Source organism: Haliotis cracherodii, unplaced genomic scaffold (genome assembly GCF_022045235.1).
Source record: "Haliotis cracherodii isolate W230 unplaced genomic scaffold, xgHalCrac1.p SCAF_4, whole genome shotgun sequence".
In the NCBI taxonomy this organism is placed as follows: domain Eukaryota; kingdom Metazoa; phylum Mollusca; class Gastropoda; order Lepetellida; family Haliotidae; genus Haliotis; species Haliotis cracherodii.
The window spans coordinates 66,411,161-66,428,398 of NW_027266297.1; positions in this window are offsets into that span (position 1 = coordinate 66,411,161).

The following is a 17,238-nucleotide window of genomic DNA, read 5'->3' on the forward strand; positions in this document are numbered from 1 at the left end:
TGAACTACAATACTAAAAACCAAACTTTACTTGTTTGAAAAATACACTAAAATATTGGTGTCACAGGAACGTTTGTTGTTGAGTATATGTAGTTTTTATATGGAAATACATACAGAGTCTAAAAATAATTATGTTGTCCCGTTAATCTGTATTGCTAAAAGCTCGGCAAATACCAGTTGTTCTTGTGAGCAATTATCTGCGCGTTTTGATTTGGTGGAACATTGTTTGTCATTCACGCTTTGGACAAAGTGTGTATGTGCAGAATGATTGTTAGCCGTTTGGACGTCTAGCGTGGTTGCTTTGCATATCTTTCATGAAATTTGACGTTTGACTTTCTCATAAACCATAGGTCGCAAGATATAGACTTGCTGAAAGTGTTCACCGACATAAACAGCTTGTCATCATTCGTCAAGAAATTGGTTATCGGCGTGATATTTAAAGACTGTATCTGTGACAGACATCTTCGATACCATCAATCTGTAACCATCTGGTAACCTTCAATATCAACTTGACCTCACTGTTAGCACTGATCACCTCCCTTGTATTTATTAAAACGTTGTCTCCGACATCAACATGACGGAAGGAATTCACGTTGTTTGTATGACAAAAGTGCCGTTTCCGGTAATCTAATTTGCATACTCATATCATTGAGGTATGACATACATGGTTTAATGTCATAGGCTTGTGTTACGGATACACGTTTCAAATGATAAACGTCACATTTCTATTATCAAAAATACCCATAGTGAAGAGACGTCGAAATGATTTAAGGTGTCAGGAACATAACAATACCTAAATGCATAAATATCTACGGAATAAAAACATACTTGAGCGGTTATTAGACACGAAGAATAGTATATACAGATATACAGGGTCGAATACACAACACAAGTAGCATAGCATACCATTTTCCCATCAACAGGTATCAACGCTATGTGAGCTACAGTTCATAAGAGACATATTCCCAAACGGAATGTACAATACATGCAGGTACGTACAAACATAAGGGCGAATCTAGAGGGAATGCGCGCACCCCCATTTCAATGTTAACCTGTCATGTGGTTTTGTTAACACGGGAAGTGTGTGCCTTTAAAATCACAGATACGCCCTTTGGTGCAAACTGTTTTACAATTGCCCAAATAATCAGATACAGGAAAAACATACTTATGATCATGGTATGAAATGGTAATGCAGAAGTTTACTGTTTCTTGTTCAAATTTAGACATCGGGATATCATGAAATCAATCTGGTGAAAAAAACACATTCTATTGACACCAGCTCCCCTCTTTGCGGTGTAAAATGAGGCTTGTTGTAATATGTTCGTACACAAACCAGAACTTCAGTCTAAGCGTGTGAGATCCTACCTTATACCAGCTGTTCTCTCCAGTGACACTGGCATAAAACGTGAACAGATTCTAATTCGTCGTGATGTTGCGCGAATGATAATGGGAATATTCAATGAATGGTACGATTGAATTACTGAATATATGATTTAAACAGTAATTTATTTCCATTAATGTTCAGATTTTACATTTCATAACGTTACAAAATGGAAAAAGGATTAGCATACAGGCCAAAAAGGCCTATATTTATGCTTCTCCTAATATTTTACATCATACATGTAGATTATAATGAAGTCTATAGTCTATTACTGAATATATTTCTTTACCAGATCGTGACCAGGCCATTTGTGATAAAAATTATTGAGATTTTAATGTTTTGAAAGTAAAAGAAGCAGTAATGGCACTAAAATAATACATTATTGGAAGATTCCTAAAACAATAATCTATACTTTTTAAAAAAATAATTATATATTCTGGCCTTACTTTCGAAAGTGTTAATGTATGAAAAACGGTGTCTTTGAAATGTTACGGAATTACTTTTACAAAGAGCTGTTGACCTCTTGTTGCAGTTTTAGGTCTTCGTTGCATTCCAACCATCTGTCAGAAATAAATGGTTTGCTGAAAAAAAGAAACGATTGAAAACTGGATTGATTTGGTTAATAAGGGCGTTCGATATATAAACAACATTTTGGAAGAGAACGTTACATTTCTGCCTTAAAGTTGGGACACCATTAAATATTAAAGCAGAATAAGATCAAAACCCTTTCAATAATCATAAATAATAATCTCTGCTGAAAGATGTTCATGCAAACATTCCCTCAATATGCACGACTTACAAATTACACAAATGGCCCCAAGTACTTTAATGAATATATAAACATATTAATATTACGTTATATAGCTAATGCCTCGTGTGACACTGACTCCTTTGTCATTAATACGCTAAGGTCTAGGGTAGGAGAAGGTATGATCACAATGGTCCAGGAACGGAGAATATATGATCACAATGATGCAGGAACGGAGAATATGTGATCACAATGATACAGGAAGGGAGAATAGATGATCACAATGGTCCGGGAACGGAGAATATGTGATCACAATGGTCCAGGAACGGAGGATATATGATCACAATGATGCAGGAACGGAGAATATGTGATCACAATGATACAGGAACTGAGAATAGATGATCACAATGATACAGGAACGGAGAATAGATGATCACAATGGTCCGGGAACGGAGAATAGATGATCACAATGATACAGGAACGGAGAATAGATTATCACAATGATACAGGAACGGAGAATATATGATCACAATGGTCAAGGAACGGAGAATATATGATCACAATGATACAGGAACGGAGAATATATGATCACAACGGTCCAGGAACGGAGAATATATGATCACAATGGTCCAGGAACGGAGAATATATGATCACAATGATACAGGAATGGAGAATATGTGATCACAATGATACAGGAACGGAGAATATATGATCACAACGGTCCAGGAACGGAGAATATATGATCACAATGGTCCAGGAACGGAGAATATATGATCACAATGATACAGGAATGGAGAATATGTGATCACAATGATACAGGAACGGAGAATATATGATCACAACGGTCCAGGAACGGAGAATATATGATCACAATGGTCCAGGAACGGAGAATATGTGATCACAATGATACAGGAACGAAGAATATGTGATCACAACGGTCCAGGAACGGAGAATATATGATCACAATGATACAGGAACGGAGAACATGTGATCACAATGGTATTGGAACGGAATAGATATGAAGACGATGGTTTAGTAACGGAGACGATATGATCACAGTGGTAAAGTAAAGGAGAAGATATGATAGCAATGGTATAGTAACAGAGAACAATGGTGTAGAGATGGAGAATATATGATCACAATGGCATAGGGATTTAGAAGATATGATCACAATGGTACAGGGATGGAGAAGATATGATCACAATGGTACAGGTATGGAGAAAGAATGGCCTAAATGGCATAGGAAAGGAGAAAATGTGATCACAATGGCATTGAGGTGGAGAAGATGTGATCACAATGTGGAAGAATGGAAACTATATGATCACAATGGGATAGTAATGATGAAGATATGATACAAATGGTACAGGAATGGAGATGATTTGATCACAGTGGTTTATTAACGGAGAAGATGTGATCACACTGATATAGGGATGGATGTTATATGATCACAATGGTATGGGAACGAAAACTATGTGATCACAATTGCTATGGTTGTGTTTAGGATGAGTCACCTTAATTTGCATTTTAACAAACCTTTTCTGTGTGTAGGTTGTGATATAATATAGTTGTTTTTGCATTCATGAAATATCCAGTGGAACAATCATCTAATATTGTAATAGACACGCATGTTAGCTAAACAGCCATAATCAATATCATGTCATACATTAAAAGAGATAAAAAACTTTAATTGAAAATAGTCACAACAAAACAAATGTATATCGTGTGCTATCCGGATGATAAGATTTCCATTAATTTCATGATATATTTTTGTTGATAATACTTGTTTTGTTCTGCACCAACACGATTTCATCCATTTTGTTCTATTACAAGAACGTGATTTATTAACGTGTTAATTCCACAACCTGTGGCTGCCACGTTGGTCATATACTCTTAAAATAAAGTAGGGGAACATTAAATATAAATGTTAATACCGAGTAGTAGAACAAAGATAAGTATGACGATCCTACAGATTACACGTGCGTTGGGTGTCATTCCTGATATTGACACTTTAAAGGAAGGTCAATTAATCTTTGTGGATCATTATTTCTGTCAATCTTATCGATCCTGCTTTTCATACAGTTGTGATTTTCTGGATTTCATTCATTGTTTGTGTATGAACTGTCGATGGGCATCTGCAACGCGCGGATCGTCTACGGCCTATTGGCTGGAAACGGACAGAAGCCAGAGTGCAGTGGCCAATACGTTCAATGTTTTACAGTCTGTGTTTATCAGATTATAAACAAATACCAGCAAACCCCAAAAGTTAAGGATCGACCCCTTTCAGAACGTTCCTTGTCAACCGCAAGAGTACAGGATCTATTGATTCGAAACGACGACTAACGACTTCAGATGAGTCCCGATTCACAATGCTTTTCCTTGATAGGCGTGGTCGTGTCTGGCGACGTCGAAACGAACCTCAAGCCAATGTCAGAGACCTCATGACAGATTTGGTGGTGGATCGTGTTGAAGTGACATCACTATGACTGCCCGATCCCTACTCCATATCGTACAAGACGAAATTACTGGAGAGCGCAATCCGAACAACTTACTGACAATCTTTGTTTTCCCGTTTACAAGACGTGTGGGTCGACTTTTGTCTTTCAGGACGACAACGCCCGTGCTCACCGTGCACGAATCGTCAAGGCTTACCTCCAGGAGGACAACATCCATAGAATACCCTGGCCAGCAAGGAACCCAGCCCTTTCCCCCATTGAACAAGTCTAGAACATGACAGGTAGACGTGTACGTCAACGTCATAGGACGCTGACCACGTTGGCTGAACATGGCCAGGCGCTGCAAGAGGAGCGGAACATCTCTCAAATCGCCATTGGGAGACAAATACCCAGTATGCCTCATCGAGTGAAAGGATGTTTGACAAATCGTGGATGTATTTCGCACCACTGATTCAAAAACGTCAACCTTGAAATTTCCCAACTATCAAATATCGTTGGCGGTCATAGCATATACTGTCACACTTCACTACTGGTTGTTGTATGTTCCCAATTCGTTCATTATCATCCTACAACTATCATAAGTAACTAATATCTCTTACAACTTTGGAGGGGGCACGGGTGGTCCAGTCGTCTAAGGCGCCGCGATTCGCTGTGCAGAGTTGCGTCCCTTGGGCACGCCAGAAACCTATAACTGTGGGTTCGAATCCCGGTTCACCCCAATTATGTTTCAAGGTTTGTCAGCACCATACCCGTGCTCGTGGGTTTCACCGAAGTGGTAAACGTCTGAGACCCGCATCACTTCGGGCTTTCCTACCGTGACACGCCGTGATATAACTGGAATACTGTTAAAAGCGACGTTAAACCCAACTCACTCACTCACTATGTGGTGATTATACACAACTTCCGTGTTAGAATTGGTCCCCAGCAACGAGTGCTGGTCGTAAGAGGCGAGTTAATGGATCAGGATCGGTGACTTGGTTGACGGTGTGGACCGTTCGCGCAATATCAATAACTGCTTTATCTGGTCCAGAATCGAAAATTTACTGGCCACCGTCTTGTAGTTGCTATTGCTTTGAGTGCAAACAACAAACACACAAACAAAACACCAGGAGGCTGCCACGTGGTCAGAGAATCGTCCGTCATTATATAACCAATATATACCTAATTATAATTATTTTAAAGAAGATCTTTGCATGTCCAAAATAACACAAACTTTCAAAGCGTACAATGGTCGGTGTTCAATACTTACAAATAAATGCGACTGGTTCCAGTGTTTCACCGCCGTGAAATTGCTGGAATATTGCTAAAAGTGGCGTAAGACCATACTCGCTCACTCACTCCAATGTTTCGCGAATCAAACATTGGGTCCCGTTTTTAAGCAATACATAGAACAAAACATATTTGAAATGCCACATGTAGGCATATCATTACATATCATCATAAACGAAATTGCTTAGGTGATTCATTCATTACTCTGTCTAAAGCGTTATTCAGACCTCGTAGATTCATTACATGTGACGACCCGTGAAGATTCGGGGTTAGAATAGGTCTTCAGCAACCCATGCTTGCGGTCAAAAGCGATTATGTGTGTCGTAAGAGGCGACTAACAGGAGGGGTGGTCAGGCTCGCTGACTTGGTTGATATATGTCATCGTATCCCAATGGCGTAGATCGATGCTCATATCAATTACTGGATTGTATGATTGAGACCCAGTTATTTACAGACCGCCGTCATATAGCTGGAATATTGCTGAGTGCGGCGTTTAACAACAAACAAACATTACATGTCACAATGAATTTTCAAAATACTCCCTATGTACTATATTAAAGGACCGCCTCCGCACGGAGAGCGGAAGTTCCTGGGTTCGATCCCCGTATGGGGCATACAATAAGACATTAAAAGATGGTACTTGTTTTTACCTTTAAGGGGCTAAAACATGGACTGGTCGGCTCGGAGTCAGTGTATTGTGTCTTAGTGAGATATTCATGTTAAACTGCGGAATGGTATCTCAGTGGGCTAGCACTATAAAATCGGCATTAGTCCGGACTAGTACAAGGAGCCACACACACACGTACATGCACGTCGCTATATAAGTGCAATAATCTTGGACGCGACGTTAAACCCAATTTTACCTCACATTGTGTTAAGGATTGAATACATTCGCCAAATGAAAGGTATATGCAGGTATATGTGTCATGTCACTGTGTTTCTCATACATATCTCCCTAGTCTGATTTCTCCCTCTTACAAGTCGGGGGCGGTCGGGTAGCCTAGTGGTTTTAAAGCGTCTGCTCCTCACGCCGAAGGTCCGGGTTCGATTCCCGACATTGGTTGAATATTTCTAAAAGCGGCGTACAACCAAACTCACTCACTCACTCTCTTACTAATCTCGGTTTCCCTACTGGAAGTATGATGGGCGAGAATGTTTGTTTGTTTGCTTGTTTGTTTGTTGTTTAAAGCCTATCTCAGCAATATTCCAGCTATATGACGGCGGTCTGTAAATAATCGAGTCTGGACCAGACAATCCAGTGATTAATATCATGAGCATCGATCCAGGCTATTGGGATCGATGACATGCATCAACCAAGTCAGCGAGTCTGACCACCAGATCCCGTTAGTCGCCTTTTACGGCAAGCATGGGTTGCTGAAGACCTTTTCTACCCCGGATCTTCAGGAGTCTGTGCCAGCCGGTGTTGTATCAGATTTGCTACTTTGCTCTGGCGATATAGAAGCTCACCCCGGCCCACCTGCTCTCGAAGAGGTTCAAAACACTATCCACAAAGAGATTCGCGCCGTCACATCTGAGCTTCGTGCTGTCAAGACGGGTATTAGTAATCAAATTAGTTCAGTCAAGTCGGACGTACAGACACAATCAGCCAAGTGTGGACAGATTGAAAGTCAACTAGCCACTACTCAGTCGGACTTGAACGCTCTCCAACAGACAAACATTATCATGTATGACGACATAGATGCGCTGACAGAAAAAGCCGAAACGATACAGAACAAGATGTCAGATAAACTCCATAGGCTGGAGTCGTTCAGTCGTTATTTTCTACGGAGTGCCAGAATCGTCAGAAGAGACACGCTTATTATGTAAAGAAAAGATAATAGTACTTCTCAATGACAGCGTAAAGACTTTTTTTAAAACGTGGGAAAAATCTCACGTTATCCGTGCTCACCGCCTAGGAATCCAGCGTGACAATCCGAATAAACCACGACCCTTAATAGTGAAATATCGGGAGTCTGATGATAAAGTCGAAACTTTAAAGGCAAGGCCTGTATGAAGGAGGGCGGTTATGGCATCTCCAACGACCTCACCTTCCGCCAACATGACCGTCTGAAGGAACTCGAGAGGAGAGGATTGAAAGGGTACGTATTTCAAGCAAGGAAAGCTGATAACAGTACGAAACCAACATGAGACGGAACAGGCACCCAGCACATCGAGGACGGGATTATTGACCTCCAGGCGCCCGCTCGTACGTGCCAGTCTTCGAATTGATGGACGGCGAACCGACAGCACTTCAACCAGCTCGGACAGCGGCCAAGGCCTTTTTCCACAGGAGCTATGTCCAGACGACACCGGTACAATTGACAACCCAAGCTCATATCGTGAAATTCACAACACCGTAAAAGAATCTACATTTCTTTGTCTATAAATTATAACACAAATGGACTCTCTTGCAAACTTTCAGATCTTGACTTTCTCAATTATTTACAAACATTTGAAATTGTATGTCCAGTTGAAACGTTTGTGTCTAACGAATTACCAAATAGCTGGTCATCTGGATATGTTAGTTTTTATTCACCTGCCATCAAAATGTATAAATACGGTCGATGTTGTGGCGTTGTCTGTGTCTGTATTTAGCAAGCTGTTGATGTTTTTTGCATCGTTATGCAAACCTACTTAGATAATGTTGTTTGTCTCAGGCTATCCAAAAATATTCTTAAAATTGATTTTGACACTGTTCTAGCTTGCGTATATATTCCTCCACATAGACCTAATTATTATGATAATTAGTCATCAACGTGTGCTGTAGACAAGCCGGAGTTGTTTTTATCTGATCTATTTAAGGATTGACTGTGTATTTTTTTCGGTTCATTGAGGTATGAATCGAAAAACCGATGTGCAAACTGTATGAATCCACGTAGCGGATTCTTACAAAAGTTTGCACATCGGTTTTTCGATTCATACCTCAATGAACCGAAATAAATACACAGTCAATGCTTATAATTAAATTCGACAACGTAAAACATGTTTTATCTACAATAGTTTAACCCAAAACAGTTGCATATATCAAAACAGACAAAAATGACGGCATTGATGAACATTCCAGGTGTAGGAATACATACAGTGGCGTGACATGAATCAGGTGATCGTTTAATTTATGCACATAACTTGACACGCCTACACAGTCAGTAGCCAATCAACGGAGAGTGGGATTAAAACAATGTTCATTTGACCTGCCAATTAAGGCAAGAGGCGAAAAGACTTGCAACAGTCAGACTGTAACGAACCGGAAGAAATATGTCCGAGAGAAGGCGGCTGTTTCAAATAACATGGTCATTTACTGCGTGATTCAAACATTACTTCTCTGATTACGGTAAAACAGTTGGAGAAATGCTAGTTAGAAATGAAACGCGAAGACATGAAAGTTGAACCGAGGCGAGCGGGAAAAAAAACTGGCGAGCGAGCCTGCACGTTTGCTGTTTCATTCATTCTCGGCCTTCGGTTTCAAAGGGTAGTTTGGACAATGAATATGCATGAAAGTCGCTAAATGTCCTGTACATGACGATACACGTGAGCAGAAAGGGAATTCCCTCGACTGTAATATTGGGATTCCCCGACATTCCGCAGTAATAAAAGTAGTGCGCAGCGGTGGGCGTGGCTTAATTTTTTACATTCATCGGGAAATGAATGCAATAACACGTGACCAATTCAGCTAATCAGAATGCAGGAATTTCCATGAACACAACGAAAAATTAATTATTACCAGATGTATCAGATTGTCATATTGTGTTGTGTGGAGACATGAACGCTCGTTGTGGTAATAAGAATAACTACAGAGACTTTAACCCAGACAGCATACAGAACAGAGGTGATCCTTTTCCCGAGGATAACAGCCCACTATTTGAGGAAAGAACTTCACACGATACCAGTATTAACAGTGAGTGAGTGAGTTGAGTTTAACGCTGATTTTAACAATATTCCAGTTATATCACGGCGTGTCAGCTTAACGTGGGAGGAAAGCCCGAAGAGATGCAGGTCTCAGACGTTTACCACTTCGGCGAAACCCACGAACACGGGTATGGTGCTGACAAACCTAGAAACATAATCGGGGCGAACCGGGATTCGAACCCACAATCATAGGTTTCTGGCGTGCCCAAGGGACGCAACTCTGCACAGCGAATCGCGGCGCCTTAGACGACTGGGCCACCCGTGACCCCCAGCATTAACAGATTCGGTCGTACGCTGTTAAACGTATGTGATGTGTTTGACTTCTGTATTGTGAACGGTCGAATGGAGGGTGACACTAATGGTGAATATACGTACGTCAGTAGCCGGGGCAGCAGTGTTAACGATTACTTCATCTGCTCTATGGATGTTTTTCACACATATCTGTTTTGAATGTTGATGAAAGATTAGACTCTGATCATTTTCCTCTGGAACTCAGTTGTAAATATGGCGATGACACAGAAGGCCAGCAGCGGAGAATTAGTGAGTGAGTGAGTGAGTGAGTATGGTTTTACGCCGCTTTTAGCAATATTCCAGCAATATCACGGCGGGGGACACCACGGAGAATTAGTAATGTACATTATAATAAGTACATTTGGAATGATAACTTCAGTGTTCACTTTTTAGATAGATTACGATCTACTAAGTTATTAGATCGTCTGTTTTTTATATGTTGATGAAAATGTAGAAAAGCTCTGAATGCTTTTGTAAAAATAATTTTAGAATCAGCTGATTGTATGAAAAATTGTGTGTCAAATATCCACAATACACTCGATAGAAAAGTATTAAATGGTGAATGTAGATCTGCTAAACGTGGTGATGTTTTTTTTATGAATAGTATGTACGCACGTACATACGTCAGCCTGAGACAATGAAATAACAACATAAGCAAATATAAAATAGAATCTAATAAATATGTACAATCTGTTACATGTACTCTTTGAATTTATAAAATATATATAGATATCACTTTCAATAATAAGTATCACTTCTATTACATCCATCTAGTACTGCACGTATCTGCACAATACATCAATAGACACGGATACAATATATAGGTGTAAGATAGTTAAACCTGCGCGCTTAATACCGGTGAACAATACACCCGGCAAACCATGCCTGGACAAATCTGCATAATAAAGATATGGATATGCAGAAAACTATATACATATACAAGTGATTTTTTGTGGTAAAATAATGTATAAAAATATATAGTACAACAGCCACTCCTATCACACATACAACACTCATACACCTGCACTTACCAAAATACATCAATCACTCATATCAAACATACAACACTCCATCTTCCCGTGGCAAGAGAGTTGGCTAATTGACTATAAAAGTCCAGTTTCCACCCTTGCCGAACTAGGCTGGTATTATGGAGTTACATTTTGGCTGTGCTAACGAGTCTATGGATAGTCCAATCAAAATCGCGCAACGAAATCGAAATCCGGTTCGTAAACTGTCGTGCTGATTTCGATCGATTGTAGGATTTGCAAAGCATGTGCACCGCCAACTCGTTGTTAACAGATATTTTCCAAATCTTTTCATTATTTTAATCAAGGTGCTCACGTGATTTGATGCTCTTTGCGATGTAAGACCCGTTTTAACAGAATATAGATCTTGATTATCGATCAGATCGTCTTGACTGGGCGCCGCCATTTAGTTTGAAGCAAACGCAAGTGTTACGAGAGATGGAATCTGATTGGTCCATAGGAGAGGCTTAGAAGGAACATAACACGTAATAACCACTGGTAGCACTCCGATCGAGCCCAGGAATTCCAGCCTAGTTCGGCAAGGGTGGAAACTGGACTTTTAAAGTCAGTTAACTCTCTTGCCACGGGAAGATGACAACACTCAAGATACATCAATCACTCATTCAATTTCAATTCTTTATTTCAGTATAAAGGCCATAGGCCATAGGCCCACGTACAAATACTCACTGAAAAAAAAATATGCCACAGATGACAGAGGGTATTAAGTGACAGTATTTCGGATTGCAAGTGCTTCCAGTATATACTTAACACAATGAGTTACAACACTAGTGCGGTTACAAACAAGATAATAGTGTAATATATTTATATAAAGTAGGATTGGAAGAGTAATAAATAGGTAAATACTTATATCTTAAATATCTGTAACATGGGCAGACAAGCATAAAATGAAACTCATCTTCAATTTCCTGTAAATTACAAAATCTGCACTGCCTATTACAGTACTCTATACCGCATCTTCTACCTAAATTTACCATCAATGGCAACTCGCCAACTCTTAACAAACAAAACATACGTCTATAATGACGGCTTGTGATTTCACAGAGATACTTTTCAACTGTTAGCAATGACTTATATTCCTTATACATTGATAATTTACGTATTTCACAAACTTTACAATACCAGTCCTGTTGGTTACAGTCTTTTAACCTTTGAATAAATGCATTAATAAAGAGGGTCTCATTACCAACTTCCTGCGAAATCCACACGTGGCCAAATCCATAACTGAATAATAATCTTTTGACACAAGTTACCCATGTATTGCGATTAACTTCATTTAAAGATTTCAGCATTAAATAACATTGCTTAGGGTATCTATAACTGGGTAAAGATAACAATTTCAAGCAATATTTAATACATCTCTTGTGATAATCAATAAATAATCCATTTCTACCACATTCGCCAAGGGCAGCAACATTTGTAACATGACTTCCAATTCCAATAGTAAATTTACAGAATTTAATCTGAATTTTTTCAATTGCTGCAATTTTTGAATAGCCCCATATTTCTGAAGTGTATAATAATACAGGCTTAATTTGACTGTCAAACATTTTAAAAAGTATATGTACGGGTATGTTCTTCAAACAATGCTGTAATTTCTTAACAACGAACAGAGCCTTATTTGCCTTCTGAACAAGAGAGTTGATACCAGTCGTCCAACACAGCCGATTTGAAAATAACAAACCAAGATAATTATAATAGGTAGATACATTAACATTAACATCTTCAAACCTCCATTTCTCAGTACTCCTAAGTTTTCCACCATTTCTGAAAACTAAAATTTCAGTCTTACTAAGGTTAACTTCTAAACCCCATTTAGTACAGAAAGATTTAAGGATATTAAGTTTTCGTTGGAGACCAACTACAGTATCATCAATTATGCATAAATCATCGGCATATAATAACAACAAAATGTGTAGAGATTCTTGACTCACAAATATTCCCCTCTCAACGGAGGACTGCAACTTAGATTCCAATTCAGCAATAAGCAAAGAGAATAATATTGGGCTAAGGGTGCAGCCTTGGCGTACACCACCTATCGTTTCAAAGTAGCAAGTTGCTGTGCTATTTTATAACTTTACAGCCGATTTTACTTTTAAATACATATCTTTAATGACATAAAATAACTTTCCATGTATACCCTTATTTAACATGACATACCACAACAATTTTCTATTTACACAACCAAAGGCGTTTCTAAAATCAACAAATAAACAGTACAATCTGCCATTAGCTTTAGATAAGTATTTCTGTATTAGACTTTGCAACACAAATGTATTATCAATGGTGCTGTATCCAGCCCTAAAACCTGCCTGAGACTCTGGTATCTTATCGTAAATGTCACAAAACATAGTAAGCCGTTAAGAATAAAAGTAAATATTTTACCCAATACATCACTAAGTGTAATACCCCTATAATTGTTAACATCAAATTTGCTGCCTTTCTTATGAAGGGGAGTAAGTAAACCACGCGCCCAATCCTCAGGAAAATTACCACTCTGCAAAATAGCGTTATATAATATAACTAGATAAGGAAGAAGATTACCCTTGCAACACTTTTTCATTTCTGGTAGAACTCCATCGGGACCAGCCGCCTTACCATCTTTCAAATGATTAATAGCATGTAAAATTTCTGGTTCAGTGATTTCACAATTCAAAATATCATATAATTCTTCGTCAGTGCAGACAAAACAGTTAGATCCCTCGTGTTCATAAACAAAACTCTCAGCGGAAGCAAGATTATCATGATCGACATTATAATCAGTTATATTCAAAATATTTTTAAAGTAGGAGACCCATTCTGATGGAGCTATGAACTGAGTTGCATTACTGTTTTTTTTATACAAGTCCCTTCACTTGGTTCCAGAAGATCTTAGGTCTACAAGTATGAAACATTAAATCCTGAAGTAATCGCTCTTCAAAAATCAATTTCTTTTGTCTACACATATTTCGATGCGCATTTCTTAACTGTCTAAACTGTTGTAAATAGTTCAGATCACCAGTTATTCTAAACATATTAAGAATCCGATATTTCTCATGTTTCAGCTCTTTACATTCGCTATCATGCCATCTTGCTCCTGAAAATGTACATATGTTTGAACTTGTAATTACCTTCATATCACTGACAGAAGCACAAGTAATGATCAATGATGTCAATTTTGTAACAGCACAATCAACACCCTAGAAATATCACCCATGAAATCATCAAAACTATATGATGATAGCGAGTCCCGAAGTAACTGATAACATTCTCAGTATCTGTAACAGCAAACTTAAACACAATGGGAAAATGATCTGACTCACATCTTGTGGCTACACTGAAATCATAATTAGTACTAAATAATTCAGATGAACATAAACAATAAACAACCATGCTGGCACCCCCACCAGCAAGGCATGTAAAATCCCCGCGGGGATCTGATATTGTTCTCCCATTCATCATATGTATATCTAGAGAACAGCATAAATCTATTAAATCACAACCATAGGAGTTTACATGATCATCTGTCCACTTTCTAGATATGCTAAAACTGTCAGTTTTATAATTCAAATCTTCCAATGAAGGAAATGTATTTGTTACCATCCTGTAAAATATAATCCTTTAAGTTGCCTGTTCTAGCATTCATATCACCCATAATCACAAAAACAAAGTCTTCAATATCAGCATCTGTGATGCACGAGAGCAAACAGTTTTCTAAATTATCAATCCCTTTCTGCAGTCTTGGGTCGCTCAGGACGGATGAATATACAGGGTGAATATACACACACCCATATAAAATATCATATGTGTAACCAAAAAGTTTCTTATCCAAAAGCACAAAAATACATCAGTAAAGTCAGACCAGATCTTCTTGATGTATTGACTTGCAAAATGGCTCACACAACGGCAGCACCGCCTCTGTTATTAAAGTCCCGTTGTTTAATATAATAATATAAACCGTATGGTTTGTAAATATAGAAGAAATGCCATCTTTATCATTCATAACAAACATACAGATACACATTACTTTCCATAGCTGTACAGAGGGGTTTAACATTTGATAATTAGTATATATATACTATTTCTAATCGCAATAATTACAAATCATCCATATATGCAACATCATAAAATACTTTATTATGAGGAACACATATATGCTTACTCCTTTATCGGGTGAATGAATGCAATGAGGCAGAGAGCATATATATGTATACTGAGAGGCATTAGAAACGCATACTCAATTTTAAAATATAATTTTTTAAGAACATATGAGGTCCGTTTACATTTTACCTTGTTGACACTGTCCATTGTTGGTTATTACTGTAAACATGTCATATGGGTTGCAAACAAAAACTGTTTCTGGAAACGAAGCCAATCGCCAAAACGCAACACACCACTGGGAATGCTGCTATTGATGCACATTTTGTGAAAGGCATGATGCACGTGCAAACATCAAAGGCAGGCCCTATAAATGCACACCATGACATTTTGCCATCACTTGCCTACACAATGCCACGGTTAATACAAGATCAGCGTAATGAAGCAATGGGGATGTTGAATGCTGGTCGTACCCAAGAACAAGTTGCTGCTCATTTTCATTGCCATCAAACGACAATATCGAGATTACATGAGCGGTTGAGAACCACAGATGGACCGTCCTTGACCAGGTGCACCGCCTGTGACGTCACACAGACAAGATCGTCAAATCGTTAAAAGCGACCTCAGAAATCGCTTCACGTCTGCCAGGTCAACGGCAAATGCAACCATTGGTCTCCATGGAAGACACATCAGTGACCGTACAGTGCGTCGTAGTCTTGCTGTCAGGAATTTGAGGTGTCGACGACCCTACCGTAGACAAATCTTGACTCAGGCACACAGGCAAGCACGGCAGCGATGGGCAGCTGGTGGAGGTAATCTCGGTGGTAGAGATTGGAGACAAGTTGTTTTTTCTGATGAATCACGTTTCACAGTCAGCTACCCTGACTGACGTTTACGTGTATACCGACGCCAACATGAACGATTTACACAACCATGTGTTATTGAACGTGATCGGTTTGGAGGTGGAGGTGTTATGGTTTGGGGAGCAATCATTACAAATTTCCGCTCGGATCTTGTTGTTATTCAGGGGAACCTTAATGCCAGACGTTACATCGACAACGTTCTACAGCCTGTTCTGCTGCCATTACTGACTCAACGTGGTTTACGTCGCCATGTCTTTCAACATGACAATGCACTGCCTCACACTGTCAGGATAACAAATGCCTTCTTGCAACAGAACAACGTTAATGTGTTGGACTGGCCTTCAAGGTCCCCAGATTTGAACTCTATAGAACATTTGTGGGATGGACTTGGCCGCCGTGTCCGACGTCAACAAAATCCTCCAAAGACGGTTCCACAACTGTCTCAAGCTCTTCTGCATCATTGGAGACGTATTCCTCAGGCTGCAATTCGCCGACTGTGTCTCCCAATGCCTCGCCGGCTTCAAGCGTGCATTGCTGCACAAGGAGGACACACTCGTTATTGACACCACTCGCCTTTGACGTCATTTTCATAGACATTAATTCTTTGTCACACAGTAAGTGTTCATGAAATTCATTTGTGTAATCTTTAATTAGTTATTTGTATTGATTGTCATTTGTATATTTCAATTCAGTAAAAACATATTGACACTTAAATTTGAGTATGCGTTATTTGAGCCTCTCAGTATATACATGTAAGAACAACAAAGTTAGTAAGATAACAAAAGGTTAACAAACTTAACAAGGGAAGCCAACAGATAAGTGGCGCTGATAGGTGATTAGCAATAGACAATGGAAGCCAACACTTTACAGTAATTAGCGCGGATAGTTATGGCGACTGGAAGTCTATCAACGCTGATTATCTGTGGCTTCCCTTGTTAAGTTGGTAACACAAATTGATCTTGTGTAACTCCGTCCACATTGATCTGGCGATACATGGCCTACGTTGAAGTTCAATAGAAATATCAAGTCTTACGTTTCCGAGACCCAAACCATTATCCATGACCCCACATTTCTCCACGCAAATAATTATCATGGTATGTGCATCCATGTGTCCGATTCTGGATACAGAAATGTGTAAATTTAGAAAATGCATATTTTTATGGAGATTTTATGTGTGGATTGTTGAAATGTGTGTGTATTGGCAACAA